At 41.3% G+C, this 26,130-nt stretch overlaps 1 protein-coding gene across 8 annotated transcripts in view; it reads right to left on the bottom strand.

Moving 5' to 3' along the window:
* Nucleotides 1-3,337, bottom strand: part of ADGRB1 (adhesion G protein-coupled receptor B1) — a 911,276-nt gene extending 907,939 nt beyond the window's left edge. For 3 of the 8 annotated variants that reach the window (XM_073679961.1, XM_073679962.1, XM_073679963.1), the window contains exon 1: nucleotides 2,146-3,334. The gene's annotated coding sequence lies outside the window, so the exon portion shown is untranslated. Of the gene's footprint in view, nucleotides 1-2,145 lie in introns of all 8 variants that reach the window. The other 5 variants (XM_073679964.1, XM_073679965.1, XM_073679966.1 and 2 more) reach the window with 3 other exon arrangements.
* Between the last annotated feature and the right edge of the window lie 22,793 nt (nucleotides 3,338-26,130).

The following is a 26,130-nucleotide window of genomic DNA, read 5'->3' as shown; positions in this document are numbered from 1 at the left end:
CCAATCCCCACTACAAGTCTCAGCATGTCCTGCCTGCGCCTGCCTTAGTGACCGTGCGCCATCCCTACCCACTCACAACTCAATTAAGGGAGTCTTTGATGCTCAATGACCCCGAAAATCACCATTTACATAGACTTTTTATCTCCATGGATGCACGGGCAAATGATAGCATTCCTCTATAGAAATGGATGCAGAGCAAATGATAGAAACACATCATGCAGATCAACGCAACGATGACTTCCAATGTATCTATTTTTATGAATATTGAATTTAAATTGATACATTGAGCAACATTTAACATTTGATGTCACAAGACCCCTCTCCGAATTTATCAGCAGCCCAAGGCGTTCAGGTTGGACTAATTGTCAATATCATGACATTGGAAATAATCTGAAATATAGGAATTGGCTGGAAAATCCTTATTCCAGGGCTTAAAATAGAGCAGAAAATCCCAGTTTATTTTTGAAAGCTCTCAGCATTTCCTTCCAGAGCCAGGTGCAATCACAAGACATAAACTCGCAGTGAAAATTTTTCTCGCCTTTGCTGGGGCTAAATCGCTTATCGAGTATTAGTCATTTGGAATGTAGGATAGCACAGGAGCGTGGAAATCTCAGTGCTATTAGGTAGCACTTCAGCACATCCATAATCTCCGGAGAAAAACCTAGTTTACCCCTCTTGGTAGACGAAGGACCCCATTACGATGGGTGTCCTGTCCATTGGCTGCAAGCACCTGCTCAACAAGTCATCATAGACCCAATGTCTCTTATGGGATTTAGGGTACCCCATTACGATGGGTGTCCTGTCCATTGGCTGCAAGCACCTGGTCAACAAGTCTCTTATGGGATTTAGGATATGGACATCCCAAAACATGCATTTATCAGGTGCCAAAGAACCCACCAAACGTCCCCTAGATTATTCAATCTTCCCCATTCTTAAAAATGAGCCCATCAGTTCTGTAGGATCTAAGGGAATGTTGATGCTTCCTCCGAGGTTTTTTGGGGGTCTTTAAATCATATTAATGTCCAATCATCTTGACTCTAATATTCGACTGAAGTCATTGATATTCTGTCCTCTCCCGCCCATGGCATTTACATTTTAATAACTAAATTACAAAGTCTGGGATTCTCAAACCTTAATCAGATAGGCTTATGATTGGAAAATATAAAAAAAAAAAATGAGATGAACTCAACGTGCCATTAGCTCCTACGAGCACAATGATTCAGACAAGGTTAGCTAATAATTACCCACGCTGATTAAGTCTTCATATAGTCATCCGCAGACTGAAGGTGTCGGAGCCCTATGTAACATTTAAGGCATCGGTGATGCATAATAGATACATTGGCATTCTGGCGTCTTCTTAGGAACTTGCTGATAAGCAATGATTAAGGGAGCCATAAAGGTCATTACAGAGACAATCAGCCCTTAATAATGAAATAAAGGCACCTGAGCTCATCCATTATGGGAAAGACATTTAGGAATTATCATGAGAAGAGCATATGCTATCTCTCTCCTAAACCACAGGGATGAGACCTTGGAAAACACAGCTATAACCCAATGGATACAATGGAGCAAGAACACGAAAAAAATATGTCTCATCAAATCCTTAAAAAATAACGTCAACATGAAAGAAGACCCCCATTGGGTTAATCAACTCAACTCCCATAGTGCAAACATGAGCTCCAGTAGCGGGGGTCCACCAGTGACCCACTGTGCTGATAGCACTTGCTCGCCCAGGAATGCTGTCTCTCCAATGCAGCAGTGTATATTAAACCCGGGGTCTGTGTATTATTGAAGGACTGATTTATTTATGACAGTATAATACTCCTTTTTCATCTCCCTTCTCAAATATTCATACATTTATTTTCCTTCCTTCCCCGGCTAGCCATTCATGTGCTCGGCAAGGTACAAAATGTTGGTGGCTCACCAGGTTGGATGGTGAAAGGGTGGTGAGATTTATAGGGGGGGGTTGAAGAATATAAAAGTTGCTAGTTTCATAAAAATAAATAAATATATATATATGGATGGTATAAGAAAGCCATATCTAACTGGGTATTAAGAGTATTCAACAGCCCAAATCCAAACCTGTCCAAGAAGACGGATGATGGAAATCCAACTCATACAAGGATAATCTAGACTTTCTCTTACCTTGGACTTCAAATTCCTCTTCTTCTTCTAAAGCAAATTCCAGGTATTAAGTAAGTAGCCCAGTAGAAGCCATATCCTCCCCACCACAATGCCCAATTTGTGTAAAGTCTTCAGCTTTAATGCCTTAACTTGCTCCTCACAATGAATAGATATGATGAAGAAGAAGAAGAAGAGGAGCCTTGGGTTGACAGATGAAATCAGGTGCAAATCCCCAGTTTCGAAAAAATCCAAAGAAGATGATTCCATCCAATGACACCATCAAAGTCTTCAGATTCAACCAAGCTCTTCCACAAACCACACACACGCAAAAAAAAAAATGGGCTTCCCGGAGAGATGTTTGTTTGCTTAAGATCCGCCGCTATGTATTTGCTTGTCTCTGGTATTTTTCATTCTTTTTCTTTTTTTTTTTTTCCTCTTGCTACTCCGAGAATCTAGATCCAGTCCTTGTAGCCAGGGGCTGCATTAAGAATTACATCAGGCTTTTATAAGCTTTCCAGATCACACATTAGAGTGAGAGAATGAGAGGGAGAGAGAGAGAGAGAGTATGTGTGTATGTGTGGGGGAAGAGAGAGTGAAAGGAGAAAAAAAAGAGAGAGAGAGGAGGGAGGGAAGGCAGAGACAGAGAGAGGCATGGATAAAATGCATCAGCCCGAGCCACACACAGGAGGCAAAGTAAACTCCGCTTCCTCCTCCAGCAAATCCTAAGGTTTGCAGCTTGCAGGTCTGCAGAAAGCCTCAGATGAGGGAGATGGTGGTGGTGGTGTTGGGTTGGATGCCCAAGTTGGCAGATGCCAGGGGTTGGGTACATCAAGAGCCTGGGAAAGACACCAAAGACAAGTGGAGGTCTTCACCACCCATTGGATGAACGCGTGAACTCTGGACAAAGCAGATTTTGGGGAAGAAAGAGCCGTGAAAGGATTGCAGAACCCTTGACGTTGGGTGTTTTTTTTTTACCGCAGTGCTCGCACAATTCCGTACCAGAACTTTCCTGATGATGACACGGATAATAACTTGGAGACATCTGCCAGTGCCGGGGAGTTGCAGCCTCTTTGGTTATCTGCTGAGACACTTTAATGGTGGGAAGGGATTGAAGAAAGTCAGAGGAGAGAGACGTGGTGCCCCCTCCACTTTACCGAGCCCCCTCTGTGTGATTAAGTGTTCCATACAAGCCGGAGGTTACCATGGTGACTGCATACAGCCGTGTGTACTGTATATATCCCTTTTTTTTTTACCCTTTGTCCCTTTTTTTTTTTTTTTGCACCTGAAGCTTCTAACACGAGTTGACACTGGGAGATCTCAGCAACAGCGAACCAATGAGCGGAGCTCGTAGCAAAAAAAAAAGGGAAAAAAAAGAGAAAGACATCTGTATGCAATAGGAGGACGTTAGCGCCGGCATTAGCTGTGGTGTTCTGTAGGTATATGGGTCTTTAAGTACGAGACGAGAGGCTTTAAATGGGTGATTAAGTTGCCTGCTGCTCGCCGCCTATTCTGCAGTTTGGGCTAACGGAGGGTTAAATGCAGAAATGAGTTCTCGGCTCATCCAAGCTCAGGACAGATGTCCCTTTATAGCCAAAAGCTCAGAGCCTGAATCAATGGAAAGCCTGAAAGTAGCATAGACAGAACCGGGGCAGCCTTCCACGGCACATGGGCTGGGGAAGGCACTGTGGAGGCAGCAGAAGAGGGCAGAGAGCTCAGGGAGGTGGCAGCAGAAGAGGGCTGAGAGCTCAGGGAGGTGGCAGCAGAAGAGGGCTGAGAGCTCAGGGAGGTGGCAGCAGAAGAGGGCTGAGAGCTCAGGGAGGTAGCAGCAGAAGAGGGCAGAGAGCTCAGGGAGGTGGCAGCAGAAGAGGGCTGAGAGCTCAGGGAGGTGGCAGCAGAAGAGGGCTGAGAGCTCAGGGAGGTGGCAGCAGAAAAGGACAGAGAGCTCAGGGAGGTGGCAGCAGAAGAGGGCAGAGAGCTCAGGGAGGTGGCAGCAGAAGAGGGCAGAGAGCTCAGGGAGGTGGCAGCAGAAGAGGGCACAGAGCTCAGGGAGGTAACAGCAGAAGAGGGCAGAGAGCTCAGGGAGGTGGCAGCAGAAGAGGGCTGAGAGCTCAGGGAGGTGGCAGCAGAAAAGGACAGAGAGCTCAGGGAGGTGGCAGCAGAAGAGGGCAGAGAGCTCAGTGAGGTGGCAGCAGAAGAGGGCTGAGAGCTCAGGGAGGTGGCAGCAGAAGAGGGCACAGAGCTCAGGGAGGTAGCAGCAGAAGAGGGCAGAGAGCTCAGGGAGGTGGCAGCAGAAGAGGGCTGAGAGCTCAGGGAGGTGGCAGCAGAAGAGGGCAGAGAGCTCAGGGAGGTAGCAGCAGAAGAGGGCAGAGAGCTCAGGGAGGTAACAGCAGAAGAGGGCAGAGAGCTCAGGGAGGTGGCAGCAGAAGAGGACAGAGAGCTCAGGGAGGTGGCAGCAGAAAAGGACAGAGAGCTCAGGGAGGTGGCAGCAGAAGAGGGCAGAGAGCTCAGGGAGGTGGCAGCAGAAGAGGGCAGAGAGCTCAGGGAGGTGGCAGTAGAAGAGGGCAGAGAGCTCAGGGAGGTGGCAGCAGAAGAGGACAGAGAGCTCAGGGAGGTGGCAGCAGAAAAGGGCAGAGAGCTCAGGGAGGTGGCAGAAGAAGAGGGCAGAGAGCACAGGGATGTAGGAGCAGAAGAGGGCAGAGAGCTCAGGGAGTTGGAGTAAAAGAGGACAGAGCTCAGGGAGGTGGCAGCAGAAGAGTGTAGAGAGTTCAGGGAGGTGGCAGCAGAAGAGGGCAGAGAGATCAGGGAGGTGGCAGCGGAAGAGGGCTGAGAACTCAGGGAGGTGGCAGCAGAATAGGGCGAAGAGCTCAGGGAGATGGCAGCTGAAGAAGGCTGAGAACTCAGGGAGGTGGCAGCAGAAGAGGGCAGAGAGCTCAGGGAGGTGGCAGCAGAAGAGGGCCGAGAGCTCAGGGAGGTGGCAGCAGAAGAGGGCGAGAGCTCAGGGAGGTGGCAGCAGAAAAGGGCAGAGAGCTCAGTGAGGTGGCAGCAGAAGAGGACAGAGAGCTCAAGGAGGTGGCAGCAGAAGAGGGCAGAGAGCTCAGGGAGGTGGCATCAGAAGAGGGCAGAGATCTCAGGGAGGTGGCAGCAGAAAAGGGCAGAGAGCTCAGGGAGGTGGCAGAAGAAGAGGGCAGAGAGCACAGGGATGTAGGAGCAGAAGAGGGCAGAGAGCTCAGGGAGGTGGAGTAAAAGAGGACAGAGCTCAGGGAGGTGGCAGCAGAAGAGGGTAGAGAGTTCAGGGAGGTGGCAGCAGAAGAGGGCAGAGAGATCAGGGAGGTGGCAGCGGAAGAGGGCTGAGAACTCAGGGAGGTGGCAGCAGAATAGGGCGAAGAGCTCAGGGAGATGGCAGCTGAAGAAGGCTGAGAACTCAGGGAGGTGGCAGCAGAAGAGGGCAGAGAGCTCAGGGAGGTGGCAGAAGAGGGCCGAGAGCTCAGGGAGGTGGCAGCAGAAGAGGGCCGAGAGCTCAGGGAGGTGGCAGCAGAAAAGGGCAGAGAGCTCAGTGAGGTGGCAGCAGAAGAGGACCGAGAGCTCAAGGAGGTGGCAGCAGAAGAGGGCAGAGAGCTCAGGGAGGTGGCAGCAGAAGAGGGCAGAGAGCTCAGGGAGGTGGCTGCAGAAAAGGACAGAGAGCTCAGGGAGGTGGGAGCTGAAGAGGGCAGAGAGCTCAGGGAGGTGGCAGCAGAAGAGGGCAGAGAGCTCAGGGAGGAAGTAGCAGAAGAGGGCAGAGAGTGCAGGGAGGTGGCAGCAGAAGAGGGCAGAGAGCTCAGGGAGGAGGCAGAAGAAGAGGGCAGAGAGCTCAGGGAGGTGGCTGCAGAAAAGGACAGAGAGCTCAAGGAGGAGGCAGAAGAAGAGGGCAGAGAGCTCAGGGAGGTGGCAGCAGAAGAGGGCAGAGAGCTCAGGGAGGAGGCAGAAGAAGAGGGCAGAGAGCTCAGGGAGGAGGCAGAAGAAGAGGGCAGAGAGCTCAGGGAGGAGGCAGCAGAAGAGGGCAGAGAGCTCAGGGAGGAGGCAGCAGAAGAGGGCAGAGAGCTCATGAAGGAGGCAGCAGAAGAGGGCTGAGAGCTCAGGGAGGTGGCAGCAGAAGAGGGCAGAGAGCTCAATGAGGTGGCAGCAGAAGAGAGCTGATTGCTCAGGAAGGTGGCAGCAGAGCTCGTCAGGCTCAGGACTCTGTGGTCCATTGCAGTCCATTATGTCCTTATATGTGAAGAAGGAACAGATTGGAGAATTGGCTGCTCTACTGCTAGATGCAAGATGTGCTGTGTGTGGGTCTAGGAGACGTGCTACAGAGACCAACCTGACAACTCTGCTGTACTGCAATGTCTGAAATGCCTGCATTGTCTCCTCGTTACTTCATCTGTGCTGCCTCCTCGTTACCTCACTAGCGCTGCCTCCTCGTTACCTAACCAGCACAGGCTCCTCGTTACCTCACCAGCGCTGCCTCCTCGTTACCTCACCTGTGCTGCCTCCTCGTTACCTCACCTGCGCTGTCTCCTCATTACCTCACCTGCGCTGTCTCCTCGTTACCTCATCTGCTCTGTCTCCTCGTTACCTCACCTGCGCTGTCTCCTCATTACCTCACCTGCGCTGTCTCCTCATTACCTCACCTGCGCTGTCTCCTCGTTACCTCACCAGCACTGCCTCCTCATTACCTCACCTACGCTGCCTCCTTGTTATCTCACCTGAGCTGCCTCCTCGTTACCTCATCTGCACTGTCTCTTAGTTACCTCACCTGCACTGTCTCCTCGTTACCTCATCTGCGCTGTCTCCTCGTTACCTCACATGCGCTGTCTCCTCCTTACCTCACCAGCGCTGCCTCCTCATTACCTCACCTGCGCTGTCTCCCAGTTACCTCATCTGCTCTGTCTCCTCGTTACCTCACCTGCGCTGTCTCCTCATTACCTCACCTGCGCTGTCTCCTCGTTACCTCATCTGCTCTGTCTCCTCGTTACCTCACCTGCGCTGTCTCCTCATTACCTCACCTGCGCTGTTTCCTCGTTACCTCACCAGCACTGCCTCATTACCTCACCTACGCTGTCTCCTCGTTATCTCACCTGAGCTGCCTCCTCGTTACCTCATCTGCACTGTCTCTTAGTTACCGCACCTGCACTGTCTCCTCGTTACCTCATCTGCGCTGTCTCCTCGTTACCTCACATGCGCTGTCTCCTCCTTACCTCACCTGTGCTGTCTCCTCGTTACCTCACCTGCTCTGCCTCCTCGTTACCTCACCTGCTCTGCCTCCTCATTAACTAACCTGAGCTTCCTTCTCATTACCTCACCTGTTCTACCTCCTCGTTACCTCACCTGTGCTGCCTCATTACCTCACCTGTACAGCCTCCTCGTTACCTCACCAGTGCTGCCTCCTCGTTACCTCACCAGCGCTGCCTCGTTACCTCACCTGCGCTGTCTCCTCGTTACCTCACCTGCGCTGGCTCCTTGTTACCCCACCCCCGCTGCCTCCTCGTCACCTCACCTGCGCTGCCTCCTTTTTACCTCATCTGCGCTGCCTCCTCGTTATGTCACCTGCCCTGCCTGATCATTACCTCATCTGCTCTGCCTCCTCATTACCTCACCAGCGCTGCCTCCTTATTACCTCACCTGTTCTACCTTCTCATTACCTCGCCTGCGCTTCCTCTTCGTTACCTCACCTGTCCTGCCTCATTGTTACCTCACCAGCGCTGCCTCTTCGTTACCTCACCTGTGCTGCCTCCTCGTTACCTCACCTGTGCTGTCTCCTCGTTACCTACCTGCGCTGTCTCCCCGTTACCTCACCAGCGCTGCCTCCTCACAACCTCACCTGCGCTGCCTCCTCGTTACCTCACCCGAGCTGCCTCCTCATTACCTCACCTGCGCTGTCTCTTAGTTACCTTACCTGTGCTGTCTCCTCGTTACCTCACCTGCTCTGCCTCCTTGTTACCTCACCTGCTCTGCCTCCTCATTTCCTCACCTGAGCTGCCTCATTACCTATCCTGAGCTGCCTTCTCGTTACCTCACCTGTTCTACCTCCTCATTATCTCACCTGTGCTGCCTTGTTATCTCATCTGCACTGCCTCCTTGTTACCTCACCAGCGCTGCCTCCTCATTACCTCACCTGCTCTGCTTCCTCATTACCTCACCTGCCCTGCCTGATCATTACCTTATCTGCACTGCCTCCTCATTACCTAACCTGAGCTGCCTCCTCATTACCTCACCAGCACTGCCTCCTTATTACCTCACCTGTTCTACCTTGTTACCTCACCTGCGCTTCCTCCTCGTTACCTCACCTGTCCTTCCTCCTCGTTACCTCACCAGCTCTGCCTCCTCGTTACCTCACCTGTGCTGTCCCCTTGATACCTTACCTGCGCTGCCTCCTTGTTAACTCACCTGCTCTGCCTCCTCATTACCTCACCTGTGCTGCTTCCTCATTACCTTACCTGCTCTGCTTCATCATTACCTCACCTGCTCTGCTTCCTCATTACCTCACCTGCTCTGCCTCCTCATTACCTCACCTGAGATGCCTTTTCATTACCTCACCTGCTCTGCCATCTCATTAACTCACCTGCTCTGCTTCCTCATTACCTCACCTGAGATTCCTCCTCATTACCTGACCTGTTTTGATTCCTCATTACATCACGTGTTCTGCATCTTCTTTACATCACCTGTCCTTCCTCATTACCTCACCTGTCCTGCTTTCTCTACACCACCTCACCTTCCGTGCTGTGCCTACACCGCCTCATGTGTCCTGTTGAGCCTACACCACTTCACCTGTCCTGCTATAGAGATACACCACCTCACCTGCCCTGCTCTGCCTACACCACCTCACCTGCCCTGTTATCTTTACACCACCTCACCTGCCTTGCTGTTTCCTACATCACCCCACCTGCCCTGCTATGTCTACACCACCTCACCCGCCTTGCTGTGTCTACATCACCTCACCTCTCCTGCCAAAACCACCTCATCTGTCTTGCTGTGTCTACACCACCCCACCTGTCCTGCTGTGTCTACACCACCTCACCTGCCTTGCTGTGTCTACACCACCTCACCTGCCTTGCTTTGTCTACACCACCTCACCTGTCCTGCTGTGTCTACACCACCTCACCTGCCCTGCTGTGCCTTCATCACCTCATGTGACTGGCTGTGCCTACACCACCTCACCTGCCCTGCTCTGCCTACACCACCTTACCTACCCTGTTATCTTTACACCACCTCACCTGCCTTGCTGTTTCCTACATCACCTCACCTGCCCTGCTGTGTCTACACCACCTCACCTGTCCTGCCAAAACCACCTCATCTGTCCTGCTGTGTCTACACCACCTCACCTGTCCTGCTGTGTCTACACCACCTCACCTGCCCTGCTCTGTCTACACCACCTCACCTGTCCTGCCAAAACCACCTCATCTGTCCTGCTGTGTCTACACCACCCCACCTGTCCTGCCAAAACCACCTCATCTGTCCTGCTGTGTCTACACCACCCCACCTGTCCTGCTGTGTCTACACCACCTCACCTGTCCTGCCAAAACCACCTCATCTGTCCTGCTGTGTCTACACCACCTCACCTGTCCTGCTGTGTCTACACCACCTCACCTGCCTTGCTGTGTCTACACCACCTCACCTGCCTTGCTGTGTCTACACCACCTCACCTGCCTTGCTGTGTCTACACCTCCTCACCTGTTCTGCTGTGTCTACACCACCTCACCCGCCTTGATGTGTCTACACCACCTCACCTGTCCTGCCAAAACCACCTCATCTGTCCTGCTGTGTCTACACCACCTCACCTGTCCTGCTGTGTCTACATCACCTCACCTGTCCTGCTGTGTCTACACCACCTCACCTCTCCTGCTGTGTCTACATCACCTCACCTGTCCTGCCAAAACCACCTCATCTGTCCTGCTGTTTCTACACCACCTCACCTGTCCTGCTGTGTCTACACCACCTCACCTGCCTTGCTGTGTCTACACCACCTCACCTGCCTTGCTGTGTCTACACCACCTCATCTGCCTTGCTGTGTCTACACCACCTCACCTGTCCTGCTGTGTCTACACCACCTCACCTGCCTTGCTGTGTCTACACCACCTCACCTGCCTTGCTGTGTCTACACCACCTCACCTGCCTTGCTGTGTCTACACCACCTCATCTGCCCTGCCTACACCACCTCACCTGTCCTGCTGTGTCTACACCACCTCTCCTGCCTTGCTGTGTCTACACCACCTCACCTGCCTTGCTGTGTCTACACCACCTCACCTGCCTTGCTGTGTCTACACCACCTCATCTGCCCTGCCTACACCACCTCACCTGTCCTGCTGTGTCTACACCACCTCTCCTGCCTTGCTGTGTCTGCACCACCTCACCTGTCCTGCTGTGTCTACACCACCTCACCTGCCCTGCTGTGTCTACACCACCTCACCTGTCCTGCTGTGTCTACACCACCTCACCTGCCTTGCTGTGTCTACACCACCTCACCTGCCCTGCTGTGTCTACACCACCTCACCTGTCCTGCTGTGTCTACACCACCTCACCTGCCCTGCTGTGATACTTCACCTGCCCTGCTGTGTCTACACCACCTCATCTGTCCTGCTGTGTCTACACCACCTCACCTGCCCTGCTGTGATACTTCACCTGTCCTGCTGTGTCTACACCACCTCATCTGTCCTGGTGTGATACTTCACCTGCCCTGCTGTGTCTACACCACCTCATCTGTCCTGCTGTGTCTACACCACCTCACCCGCCCTGCTGTGATACTTCACCTGTCCTGCTGTGATACTTCACCTGTCCTGCTGTCTTTACACCTTCTCACCTGTTGTCCTATCTCTACCATCTCACTTGTGATCTCTTTGTCCCTGGTATATGTCTCTCCTAGTTCTTCCGTTTCGCAGTGTTCTCCCCACATTACATGTTGCTGAGTCTACACTACATGTTGATCGTCCTGCAGCAGCACCTGACCTGTTTCACTGTGTATATCCGTCTTCACCTGTTTCGAGGCTTTATCAGGTGTTCAGTATTTTTCTGCACAATCTTCTTTAGTATGAAGCGACGTCATCAATACGGGACTCATCCCCTAATTCTGATACCTGAGCAGCATCATCGCCTCCTAGCCATTCTTCCTCACTCACCTTTTCCATCCTACTAATCCTAAATATGTTTTTCTGTGCCGTGTGAAATAATAATATACCTAATAAATTTTTCCAAAACCCTGACGTTCATGTCAGATCTGCAACCGTTACTGCAATAAAACCTGCTCCACCTGTATGCACATGTACGTAAGTGATGCTGCGGACAACTGTCTCTGCATAGCTGTCTATGGAGCCCTGTCTCTGCTGGTGGGAAGTCTCTTCCGTCTCCACCAGACCCAGGGCTGAGGAGCAGCATTGCACCGCCTGAACGTTGCAGGTGTCCTCACTGGTGTCATCCCTGAGATCAGTGCGGCTGCCTGGAACAGACTTTGCTGCTGGAGGCTTCCCGGTGGGAGCAGGTGAGATGGAGTGAGCCGGAGAATGCTCCAAATATCAAGAGGCAGCTCTCATCTGTTACCATTTACTTCAAGCAGACAGGTATGAAGAAGTGACATGCTCCTCCATGACCCCGAGATCCCATCTGCCCAGTGGAGCCACCGAGGCAGCGCAGGGGGTCTGCACCGGGTGAACCTTATTCAATGGAAATTTCTCTCTTCTCTCAGTACAACTTACTGCAGCTTCCAGCCCTCATTATTTCTCATTACACACAGGGCTGGCTCTGCTTCCAGATGCCTCGCTGCCATTTATACCAGAGGAGAGGAGCAGCGACGCTGGAGCTACACAATCACTGCAGCCAGCATAATGGCCATGAAAGAACTGAGAGCCGGCCAGACATCACATACCAAAGCCGCTAAGCTGCGCGCTACGGAAATGAGAGGGTTAAAAGTCCTAAACTCTGCAGACAAAAAGCTGCTGAAAGATTCCTCATCCATTCACATGTCTATACCGCATCATACCAAGAGCGGGCGGAATAGACGGGCAGTATTATAGTAGTTATATTCTTGTACATAGGGAGCAGTATTATAGTAGTTATATTCTTGTACATAGGGGGCAGTATTATAGTAGTTATATTCTTGTACATAGGGGGCAGTATTATAGTAGTTATGTTCTTGTATATAGGGGGCAATATTATAGTAGTTATGTTCTTGTATATAGGGAGCAGAATTATAGTAGTTATATTCTTGTACATAGTGGGGCAGTATTATAGTAGTTATATTCTTGTACATAGGAGCAGTAATATAGTAGTTATATTCTTGTACATAGGGGGCAGTATTATAGTAGTTATATTCTTGTACATAGGGGGCAGTATTATAGTAGTTATATTCTTGTACATAGGAGCAGTAATATAGTAGTTATATTCTTGTACATAGGGGGCAGTATTATAGTAGTTATATTCTTGTACATAGGGAGCAGTATTATAGTAGTTATATTCTTGTACATAGGGGGCAGTATTATAGTAGTTATATTCTTGTACATAGGAGCAGTATTATAGTAGTTATATTCTTGTACATAGGGGGCAGTATTATAGTAGTTATATTCCTGTACATAGGAGCAGTGTTATAGTAGTTATATTCTTGTTCATAGAGGGCAGTATTATAGTAGTTATATTCTTGTACATAGGAGCAGTATTATAGTAGTTATATTCCTGTACATAGGAGCAGTGTTATAGTAGTTATATTCTTGTTCATAGGGGGCAGTATTATAGTAGTTATATTCCTGTACATAGGAGCAGTGTTATAGTAGTTATATTCTTGTTCATAGAGGGCAGTATTATAGTAGTTGTATTCCTGTACATAGGAGCAGTATTATAGTAGTTATATTCTTGTTCATAGGAGCAGTATTATAGTAGTTATATTCTTGTACTTAGGAGCAGTATTATAGTAGTTATATTCTTGTACATAGGAGCAGTATTATAGTAGTTATATTCTTGTACATAGGAGCAGTATTATAGTAGTTATATTCTTGTACATAGGGGGCAGTATTATAGTAGTTATACTCTTGTACATAAGGGCAGTATTATAGTAGTTATATTCCTGTACATAGGGGGCAGTATTATAGTTGTTATATTGTTGTACATAGGGGGCAGTATTATTGTAGTTATATTCCTGTACATAAGAGCAGTATTATTGTAGTTATATTCCTGTACATAGGGGCAGTATTATAGTAGTTATATTCATGTACATAGGGGGCAGTAATATAGTAGTTATATTCTTGTACATAGGAGCAGTATTACAGTAGTTATATTCTTGTACATAGGGGGCAGTATTATAGTAGTTATATTCATGTACATAGGGGGCAGTAATATAGTAGTTATATTCTTGTACATAGGAGCAGTATTACAGTAGTTATATTCTTGTACATAGGGGGCAGTATTATAGTAGTTATATTCTTGTACATAAGGGCAGTATTATAGTAGTTATATTCCTGTACATAGGGGGCAGTATTATAGTAGTTATATTGTTGTACATGGGGGGTAGTACTATAGTAGTTATATTCTTGTACATAGGGGGCAGTATTATAGTAGTTATATTCTTGTACATAAGAGCAGTATTATTGTAGTTATATTCCTGTACATAGGGGGCAGAATTATAGTAGTTATATTCCTGTACATAGGGGCAGTATTATAGTAGTTATATTCTAATACATAGGTGCAGTATTATAGTAGTTACATTCTTGTACATAGGAGCAGTATTATAGTAGTTATATTCTTGTACATGGGGGGTAATATCATAGTAGTTATATCCTTGTACATGGGGGCAGTATTATAGTAGTTATATTCTCGTACATAGGAGCAGTATTATAGTAGTTATATTATTGTACATGGGGGGTAGTATTATAGTAGTGATATTCTTGTACATGGGGGGTAGTATTATAGTAGTTATATTCTTGTACATGGGGGGTAGTATTATAGTAGTTATATTCTTGTACATGGGGGTAGTATTATAGTAGTGATATTCTTGTACATGGGGGGTAGTATTATAGTAGTTATATTCTTGTACATAGGGGCAGTATTATAGTAATTATATTCTTGTACATGGGGGTAGTATTATAGTAGTTACATTCCTGTACATGGGGGCAGTATTATAGTAGTTATATTCTGGTACATAGGGGCAGTATTATAGTAGTCATATTCTTGTACACAGGGAGCAGTATTATAGTAGTTATATTCTTGTAAGCAGAGAGCAATATTAAAGTAGTTATATTGTTGTACATCGGGGGCAGTATTATAGTAGTTATATTCCTGTATATAGGGGCAGTATTATAGTAGTTATATTCCTGTACATAGGGGCAGCATTATAGTAGTTATATTCTTGTACATAGGGGCAGTATTATAGTAGTTATATTCTTGTATATAGGGGGCTGTATTATAGTAGTTATATTCTTGTACATAGGAGCAGTATTATAGTAGTTATATTCTTGCACATAGGGGCAGTATTATAGTAGTTATATTCCTGTATATAGGGGCAGTATTATAGTAGTTATATTCCTGTACATAGGGGCAGCATTATAGTAGTTATATTCTTGTACATAGGGGCAGTATTATAGTAGTTATATTCTTGTATATAGGGGGCAATATTATAGTAGTTATATTCTTGTACATCGGGGGCAGTATTATAGTAGTTATATTCCTGTATATAGGGGCAGTATTGTAGTAGTTATATTCCTGTACATAGGGGCAGCATTATAGTAGTTATATTCTTGTACATAGGGGCAGTATTATAGTAGTTATATTCTTGTATATAGGGGGCTGTATTATAGTAGTTATATTCCTGTACATAGGAGCAGTATTATAGTAGTTATATTCTTGTACATAGGGGCAGTATTATTGTAGTTATATTCTTGTACATAGGGGCAGTATTATAGTAGTTATATTCTTGTACATAGGGGCAGTATTATAGTAGTTATATTCTTGTACATGGGGCAGTATTATAGTAGTTATATTACTGTACATAGGGGCAGTATTATAGTAGTTATATTCTTGCACATAGGGGCAGTATTATAGTAGTTATATTCTTGTACATAGAAGCAGTATTATAGTAGTTATATTCTTGTACACAGGGGGCAGTATTATAGTAGTTATAGTCTTGTACATAGGGGTAGTATTATAGTAGTTATATTCTTGTACATAGGGGCAGTATTATAGTAGTTATATTCTTGTACATAGGGGCAGTATTATAGTAGTTATATTCTTGTACATAGGTGCAGTATTATAGTAGTTATATTCTTGTATATAGGAGCAGTATTATAGTAGTTATATTCTTGTACATAGGGGGCAGTATTATAGTAATTATATTCTTGTACATGGGGGTAGTATTATAGTAGTTACATTCCTGTACATGGGGGCAGTATTATAGTAGTTATATTCTGGTACATAGGGGCAGTATTATAGTAGTCATATTCTTGTACACAGGGAGCAGTATTATAGTAGTTATATTCTTGTAAGCAGGGAGCAATATTAAAGTAGTTATATTGTTGTACATCGGGGGCAGTATTATAGTAGTTATATTCCTGTATATAGGGGCAGTATTATAGTAGTTATATTCCTGTACATAGGGGCAGCATTATAGTAGTTATATTCTTGTACATAGGGGCAGTATTATAGTAGTTATATTCTTGTATATAGGGGGCTGTATTATAGCAGTTATATTCTTGTACATAGGAGCAGTATTATAGTAGTTATATTCTTGCACATAGGGGCAGTATTATAGTAGTTATATTCCTGTATATAGGGGCAGTATTATAGTAGTTATATTCCTGTACATAGGGGCAGCATTATAGTAGTTATATTCTTGTACATAGGGGCAGTATTATAGTAGTTATATTCTTGTATATAGGGGGCAATATTATAGTAGTTATATTCTTGTACATCGGGGGCAGTATTATAGTAGTTATATTCCTGTATATAGGGGCAGTATTGTAGTAGTTATATTCCTGTACATAGGGGCAGCATTATAGTAGTTATATTCTTGTACATAGGGGCAGTATTATAGTAGTTATATTCTTGTATATAGGGGGCTGTATTATAGTAGTTATATTCCTGTACATAGGAGCAGTATTATAGTAGTTATATTCTTGTACATAGGGGCAGTATTATTGTAGTTATATTCTTGTACATAGGGGCAGTATTATAGTAGTTATATTCTTGTACATAGGGGCAGTATTATAGTAGTTATATTCTTGTACATGGGGCAGTATTATAGTAGTTATATTCTTGTACATAGGGGTAGTATTATAGTAGTTATATTCTTGTACATAGGGGCAGTATTATAGTAGTTATATTCTTGTACATAGGGGCAGTATTATAGTAGTTATATTCTTGTACATAGGTGCAGTATTATAGTAGTTATATTCTTGTATATAGGAGCAGTATTATAGTAGTTATATTCTTGTACATAGGGGGCAGTATTATAGTAGTTATATTCTTGTACATGGGGGCAGTATTATAGTAGTTATATTCTTGTACATCGGGGGCAGTATTATAGTAGTTATATTCCTGTATATAGGGGCAGTATTATAGTAGTTATATTCCTGTACATAGGGGCAGTATTATAGTAGTTATATTCTTGTACATGGGAGTAGTATTATAGTAGTTATATACTTGTATATATGGGGCAGTATTACAGTAGTTATATTGTTGTACATAGGAGCAGTATTATAGTAGTTATATTCTTGTACATAGGGGCAGTATTATAGTAGTTATATTCTTGTACATAGGGGCAGTATTATAGTAGTTATATTCTTGTACATAGGGGCAGTATTATAGTAGTTAAATTCTTGTACATAGGGGCAGTATTATAGTAGTTACATTCTTGTACATAGGGGCAGTATTATAGTAGTTATATTCTTGTACATAGGAGCAGTATTATAGTAGTTATATTCTTGTACATCGGGGGCAGTATTATTTTAGTTATATTGCTGTATATAGGGGCAGTATTATAGTAGTTATATTCCTGTACATAGGGGCAGTATTATAGTAGTTATATTCTTGTACATGGGAGTAGTATTATAGTAGTTATATTCTTGTACATGGGGGTAGTATTATAGTATATTCTTGTATATAAGGGGCAGTATTATAGCAGTTATATTCCTGTTCATAGGAGCAGTATTATAGTAGTTATATTCTTGTACATGGGGGTAGTATTATAGTATATTCTTGTATATAAGGGGCAGTATTATAGCAGTTATATTCCTGTTCATAGGAGCAGTATTATAGTAGTTATATTCTTGTACATAGGGGCAGTATTTTAGGAGTTATATTCTCGTACATAGGGGCAGTATTATAGTAGTTTTATTCTTGTACATAGGGGCAGTATTATAGTAGTTATATTCTTGTACATAGGGGCAGTATTATAGTAGTTATATTCTTGTACATAGGGGCAGTATTGTAGTAGTTATATTCTTGTACATAGGGGCAGTATTATAGTAGTTATATTCTTGTACACAGTGGGCAGTATTATAGTAGTTATAGTCTTGTACAAAGGGGTAGTATTATACTAGTTATATTCCTGCACATAGGGGGCAGTATTATAGTAGTTATATTCTTGTACATAGGGGCAGTATTATAGTAGTTATATTCTTGTACATAGGGGCAGTATTATAGTAGTTATATTCTTGTATATAGGAGCAGTATTATATTAGTTATATTCTTATACACAGGGGGCAGTATTATAGTAGTTATAGTCTTGTACATAGGGGTAGTATTATAGTAGTTATATTCTTGTACATAGGGGCAGTATTATAGTAGTTATATTCCAGTACATAAGCGGAGCATTATAGTAGTTATATTCTTGTACATAGGGGCAGTATTATAGTAGTTATATTCTTGTATATAGGAGCAGTATTATAGTAGTTATATTCTTGTACATAGGGGGCAGTATTATAGTAGTTATATTCTTGTACATAGGAGCAGTATTATAGTAGTTATATTCTTGTACATGGGGGCAGTATTATAGTAGTTATATTCTTGTACATCGGGGGCAGTATTATTTTAGTTATATTGCTGTATATAGGGGCAGTATTATAGTAGTTATATTCCTGTACATAGGGGCAGTATTATAGTAGTTATATTCTTGTACATGGGAGTAGTATTATAGTAGTTATATTCTTGTACATGGGGGTAGTATTATAGTATATTCTTGTATATAAGGGGCAGTATTATAGCAGTTATATTCGTGTTCATAGGAGCAGTATTATAGTAGTTATATTCTTGTACATAGGGGCAGTATTATAGTAGTTATATTCTCGTACATAGGGGCCGTATTATAGTAGTTATATTCTTGTACATAGGGGCAGTATTATAGTAGTTATATTCTTGTACATAGCGGCAGTATTATAGTAGTTATATTCTTGTACATAGGGGCAGTATTATAGTAGTTATATTCTTGTACATAGGGGCAGTATTGTAGTAGTTATATTCTTGTACATAGGGGCAGTATTATAGTAGTTATATTCTTGTACACAGTGGGCAGTATTATAGTAGTTATAGTCTTGTACAAAAGGGTAGTATTATACCAGTTATATTCCTGTACATAGGGGGCAGTATTATAGTAGTTATATTCTTGTACATAGCGGCAGTATTATAGTAGTTATATTCTTGTACATAGGGGCAGTATTATAGTAGTTATATTCTTGTATATAGGAGCCGTATTATATTAGTTATATTCTTGTATATAGGAGCAGTATTATAGTAGTTATATTCTTGTACATAGGTGTAGTTTTATAGTAGTTATATTCTTGTACTGTACATAGGGGCAGTATTATAGTAGTTATATTCTTGTACATAGGGGGCAGTATTATAGTAGTTATATTCTTGTACATAGGTGTTGTTTTATAGTAGTTATATTCTTGTACCTTACATAGGGGCACTATTATAGTAGTTATATTCTTGTACATAGGGGGCAGTATTATAGTAGTTATATTCTTGTACATAGGAGCAGTATTATAGTAGTTATATTCTTGTACATGGGGGGTAGTATTACAGTAGTTATATTCTTGTACATGGGGGCAGTATTATAGTAGTTATATTCTGGTACATAGGGGCAGTATTATAGTAGATATATACTTGTACACAGGGAGCAGTATTATAGTAGTTATATTATTGTACATTGGGGGCAGTTTTATAGTAGTTATATTCCTGTACATAGGAGCAGTATTATAGTAGTTATATTCTTGTACGCAGGGAGCAATATTATAGTATTTATATTCTTGTACATAGGGGGCAGTATTATAGTAGTTATATTGCTGTACAAAGGGGCAGTATTATAGTTGTTATATTCCTGTACATAGGGGCAGTATTATAGTAGTTATATTCTTGTACATAGGGGGCAGTATTATAGTATATTCTTGTATATAGGGGGCAGTATTATAGTAGTTATATTTTTATACATAGGGGCAGTATTATAGTAGTTATATTATTGTACATAGGGGGCAGTATTATAGTAGTTATATTTTTGTACATAGGGGGCAGTATTATAGTAGTTATATTCCTGTACATAGCAGCAGTATTATAGTCGTTATATTCTAGTACATAGGAGCAGTATTATAGTAGTTATATTCTTGCACATAGTGGGGCAGTATTATAGTAGTTATATTCCTGTACATAGGGGGCAGTATTTTAGTAGTTATATTCTTGTACATAGGGGGCAGTATTATAGTAGTTATATTCTTGTACATAGGAGGCTGTATTATAGTAGTTATATTCTTGTACATAGGGGCAGTATTATAGTAGTTATATTCCTGTACATAGGAGCAGTATTATAGTAGTTATATTCTTGTACATAGGGGGCAGTATTATAGTAGTTATATTCTTGTACATAGGGGGCAGTATTATAGTAGTTATATTCTTGTACATAGGAGCAGTATTATAGTAGTTATATTCTTGTATATAGGAGCCGTATTATATTAGTTATATTCTTGTATATAGGAGCAGTATTATAGTAGTTATATTCTTGTACATAGGTGTAGTTTTATAGTAGTTATATTCTTGTACTGTACATAGGGGGCAGTATTATAGTAGTTATATTCTTGTACATAGGTGTTGTTTTATAGTAGTTATATTCTTGTACCTTACATAGGGGCACTATTATAGTAGTTATATTCTTGTACATAGGGGGCAGTATTATAGTAGTTATATTCTTGTACATAGGAGCAGTATTATAGTAGTTATATTCTTGTACATGGGGGGTAGTATTACAGTAGTTATATTCTTGTACATGGGGGCAGTATTATAGTAGTTATATTCTGGTACATAGGGGCAGTATTATAGTAGATATATACTTGTACACAGGGAGCAGTATTATAGTAGTTATATTATTGTACATTGGGGGCAGTTTTATAGTAGTTATATTCCTGTACATAGGAGCAGTATTATAGTAGTTATATTCTTGTACGCAGGGAGCAATATTATAGTATTTATATTCTTGTACATAGGGGGCAGTATTATAGTAGTTATATTGCTGTACAAAGGGGCAGTATTATAGTTGTTATATTCCTGTACATAGGGGCAGTATTATAGTAGTTATATTCTTGTACATAGGGGGCAGTATTATAGTATATTCTTGTATATAGGGGGCAGTATTATAGTAGTTATATTTTTATACATAGGGGCAGTATTATAGTAGTTATATTATTGTACATAGGGGGCAGTATTATAGTAGTTATATTTTTGTACATAGGGGGCAGTATTATAGTAGTTATATTCCTGTACATAGCAGCAGTATTATAGTCGTTATATTCTAGTACATAGGAGCAGTATTATAGTAGTTATATTCTTGCACATAGTGGGGCAGTATTATAGTAGTTATATTCCTGTACATAGGGGGCAGTATTTTAGTAGTTATATTCTTGTACATAGGGGGCAGTATTATAGTAGTTATATTCTTGTACATAGGAGGCTGTATTATAGTAGTTATATTCTTGTACATAGGGGCAGTATTATAGTAGTTATATTCCTGTACATAGGAGCAGTATTATAGTAGTTATATTCCTGTACATAGGGGCAGTATTATAGTAGCTATATTCCTGTACATAGGAGGCTGTATTATAGTAGTTATATTCTTGTACATAGGGGCAGTATTATAGTAGCTATATTCTTGTACATAGGAGGCTGTATTATAGTAGTTATATTCTTGTACATAGGGGGCAGTATTATAGTAGTTATATTCTTGTACATAGGGGTCAGTATTATAGTAGTTATATTCTTGTACATAGGGAGCAGTATTATAGTAGGTATATTCTTGTACATAGCGGCAGTATTATAGTAGTTATATTCCTGTACATAGGAGCAGTATTATAGTAGTTATATTCTTGTACATAAGAACAGTATTATAGTAGTTATATTCTTGTACATAGGGAGCAGTATTATAGTAGTTATATTCTTGTACATAGGAGGCTGTATTATAGTAGTTATATTCTTGTACATAGGGGAAGTATTACAGTAGTTATATTCTTGTACATAGGGGCAGTATTATAGTAGTTATATTCTTGTACATAGGGGGCAGTATTATAGTAGTTATATTCTTGTACATAGGAGGCTGTATTATAGTAGTTATATTCTTGGACATAGGGGCAGTATTATAGTAGTTATACTCCTGTACATAGGGAGCAGTATTATAGTAGTTATATTCTTGTACATAGGGACAGTATTATAGTAGTTATATTCTTGTACATAGGGGGCAGTATTATAGTAGTTATATTCTTGTACATAGGGGCAGTATTATAGTAGTTATATTCTTGTACACAGGGGGCAGTATTATAGTAGTTATATTCTTGTACATAGGGGGCAGTATTATAGTAGTTATATTCTTGTACATAGGAGCAGTATTATAGTAGTTATATTCTTGTACATAGGAGCAGTATTATAGTAGTTATATTCTTGTACACAGGGGGCAGTATTATAGTAGTTATATTCTTGTACATAGGGGGCAGTATTATAGTAGTTATATTCTTGTACATAGGAGCAGTATTATAGTAGTTATATTCTTGTACATAAGGAGCAGTATTATAGTAGTTATAGTCTTGTACATAGGGGCAGTATTATAGTAGTTATATTCTTGTACATAGGGGGTAGTATTATAGTAGTTATATTCTTGTACATAGTGGGCAGTATTATAGTAGTTATATTCTTGTACATAGGAGCAGTATTATAGTAGTTATATTCTTGTACATGGGGGCAGTATTATAGTAGTTATATTCTTGTACATCGGGGGCAGTATTATTTTAATTATATTGCTGTATATAGGGGCAGTATTATAGTAGTTATATTCCTGTACATAGGGGCAGTATTATAGTAGTTATATTCTTGTACGTGGGAGTAGTATTATAGTAGTTATATTCTTGTACATGGGGGTAGTATTATAGTATATTCTTGTTTATAAGGGGCAGTATTATAGCAGTTATATTCCTGTTCATAGGAGCAGTATTATAGTAGTTATATTCTTGTACATAGGGGCAGTATTTTAGGAGTTATATTCTCGTACATAGGGGCAGTATTATCGTAGTTTTATTCTTGTACATAGGGGCAGTATTATAGTAGTTATATTCTTGTACATAGGGGCAGTATTATAGTAGTTATATTCTTGTACATAGGGGCAGTATTGTAGTAGTTATATTCTTGTACATAGGGGCAGTATTATAGTAGTTATATTCTTGTACACAGTGGGCAGTATTATAGTAGTTATAGTCTTGTACAAAGGGGTAGTATTATACTAGTTATATTCCTGCACATAGGGGGCAGTATTATAGTAGTTATATTCTTGTACAAAGGGGCAGTATTATAGTAGTTATATTCTTGTACATAGGGGCAGTATTATAGTAGTTATATTCTTGTATATAGGAGCAGTATTATATTAGTTATATTCTTGTACACAGGGGGCAGTATTATAGTAGTTATAGTCTTGTACATAGGGGTAGTATTATAGTAGTTATATTCTTGTACATAGGGGCAGTATTATAGTAGTTTTATTCCAGTACATAAGCGGAGCATTATAGTAGTTATATTCTTGTACATAGGGGCAGTATTATAGTAGTTATATTCTTGTATATAGGAGCAGTATTATAGTAGTTATATTCTTGTACATAGGGGGCAATATTATAGTAGTTATATTCTTGTACATAGGAGCAGTATTATAGTAGTTATATTCTTGTACATGGGGGCAGTATTATAGTAGTTATATTCTTGTACATCGGGGGCAGTATTATTTTAGTTATATTGCTGTATATAGGGGCAGTATTATAGTAGTTATATTCCTGTACATAGGGGCAGTATTATAGTAGTTATATTCTTGTACATGGGAGTAGTATTATAGTAGTTATATTCTTGTACATGGGGGTAGTATTATAGTATATTCTTGTATATCAGGGGCAGTATTATAGCAGTTATATTCGTGTTCATAGGAGCAGTATTATAGTAGTTATATTCTTGTACATAGGGGCAGTATTATAGTAGTTATATTCTCGTACATAGGGGCCGTATTATAGTAGTTATATTCTTGTACATAGGGGCAGTATTATAGTAGTTATATTCTTGTACATAGCGGCAGTATTATAGTAGTTATATTCTTGTACATAGGGGCAGTATTATAGTAGTTATATTCTTGTACACAGTGGGCAGTATTATAGTAGTTATAGTCTTGTACAAAGGGGTAGTATTATACTAGTTATATTCCTGCACATAGGGGGCAGTATTATAGTAGTTATATTCTTGTACATAGGGGCAGTATTATAGTAGTTATATTCTTGTAGATAGGGGCAGTATTATAGTAGTTATATTCTTGTATATAGGAGCAGTATTATATTAGTTATATTCTTGTACACAGGGGGCAGTATTATAGTAGTTATAGTCTTGTACATAGGGGTAGTATTATAGTAGTTATATTCTTGTACATAGGGGCAGTATTATAGTAGTTATATTTCAGTACATAAGCGGAGCATTATAGTAGTTATATTCTTGTACATAGGGGCTGTATTATAGTAGTTATATTCTTGTATATAGGAGCAGTATTATAGTAGTTATATTCTTGTACATAGGGGGCAATATTATAGTAGTTATATTCTTGTACATAGGAGCAGTATTATAGTAGTTATATTCTTGTACATGGGGGCAGTATTATAGTAGTTATATTCTTGTACATCGGGGGCAGTATTATTTTAGTTATATTGCTGTATATAGGGGCAGTATTATAGTAGTTATATTCCTGTACATAGGGGCAGTATTATAGTAGTTATATTCTTGTACATGGGAGTAGTATTATAGTAGTTATATTCTTGTACATGGGGGTAGTATTATAGTATATTTTTGTATATAAGGGGCAGTATTATAGCAGTTATATTCGTGTTCATAGGAGCAGTATTATAGTAGTTATATTCTTGTACATAGGGGCAGTATTATAGTAGTTATATTCTCGTACATAGGGGCCGTATTATAGTAGTTATATTCTTGTACATAGGGGCAGTATTATAGTAGTTATATTCTTGTACATAGCGGCAGTATTATAGTAGTTATATTCTTGTACATAGGGGGCAGTATTATAGTAGTTATATTCTTGTACATAGGAGGCTGTATTATAGTAGTTATATTCTTGTACATAGGGGCAGTATTATAGTAGTTATACTCCTGTACATAGGGAGCAGTATTATAGTAGTTATATTCTTGTACATAGGGACAGTATTATAGTAGTTATATTCTTGTACATAGGGGGCAGTATTATAGTAGTTATATTCTTGTACATAGGGGCAGTATAATAGTAGTTATATTCTTGTACACAGGGGGCAGTATTATAGTAGTTATATTCTTGTACATAGGGGGCAGTATTATAGTAGTTATATTCTTGTACATAGGAGCAGTATTATAGTAGTTATATTCTTGTACATAGGAGCAGTATTATAGTTGTTATATTCTTGTACACAGGGGGCAGTATTATAGTAGTTATATTCTTGTACATAGGGGGCAGTATTATAGTAGTTATATTCTTGTACATAGGAGCAGTATTATAGTAGTTATATTCTTGTACATAAGGAGCAGTATTATAGTAGTTATAGTCTTGTACATAGGGGCAGTATTATAGTAGTTATATTCTTGTACATAGGGGGCAGTATTATAGTAGTTATATTCTTGTACATAGGGGGCAGTATTATAGTAGTTATATTCTTGTACATAGGAGCAGTATTATAGTAGTTATATTCTTGTACATGGGGGCAGTATTATAGTAGTTATATTCTTGTACATCGGGGGCAGTATTATTTTAGTTATATTGCTGTATATAGGGGCAGTATTATAGTAGTTATATTCCTGTACATAGGGGCAGTATTATAGTAGTTATATTCTTGTACATGGGAGTAGTATTATAGTAGTTATATTCTTGTACATGGGGGTAGTATTATAGTATATTCTTGTTTATAAGGGGCAGTATTATAGCAGTTATATTCCTGTTCATAGGAGCAGTATTATAGTAGTTATATTCTTGTACATAGGGGCAGTATTTTAGGAGTTATATTCTCGTACATAGGGGCAGTATTATAGTAGTTTTATTCTTGTACATAGGGGCAGTATTATAGTAGTTATATTCTTGTACATAGGGGCAGTATTATAGTAGTTATATTCTTGTACATAGGGGCAGTATTGTAGTAGTTATATTCTTGTACATAGGGGCAGTATTATAGTAGTTATATTCTTGTACACAGTGGGCAGTATTATAGTAGTTATAGTCTTGTACAAAGGGGTAGTATTATACTAGTTATATTCCTGCACATAGGGGGCAGTATTATAGTAGTTATATTCTTGTACATAGGGGCAGTATTATAGTAGTTATATTCTTGTACATAGGGGCAGTATTATAGTAGTTATATTCTTGTATATAGGAGCAGTATTATATTAGTTATATTCTTGTACACAGGGGGCAGTATTATAGTAGTTATAGTCTTGTACATAGGGGTAGTATTATAGTAGTTATATTCTTGTACATAGGGGCAGTAT

This window comes from Phyllobates terribilis, unplaced genomic scaffold (assembly GCF_046119375.1).
Source record: "Phyllobates terribilis strain yellow unplaced genomic scaffold, ASM4611937v1 Scaffold_4__5_contigs__length_816908805, whole genome shotgun sequence".
NCBI classification, from domain to species: domain Eukaryota; kingdom Metazoa; phylum Chordata; class Amphibia; order Anura; family Dendrobatidae; genus Phyllobates; species Phyllobates terribilis.
Note: the sequence above shows the minus strand (reverse complement) of the source record. Positions and strands in the feature narration are given on the sequence as shown.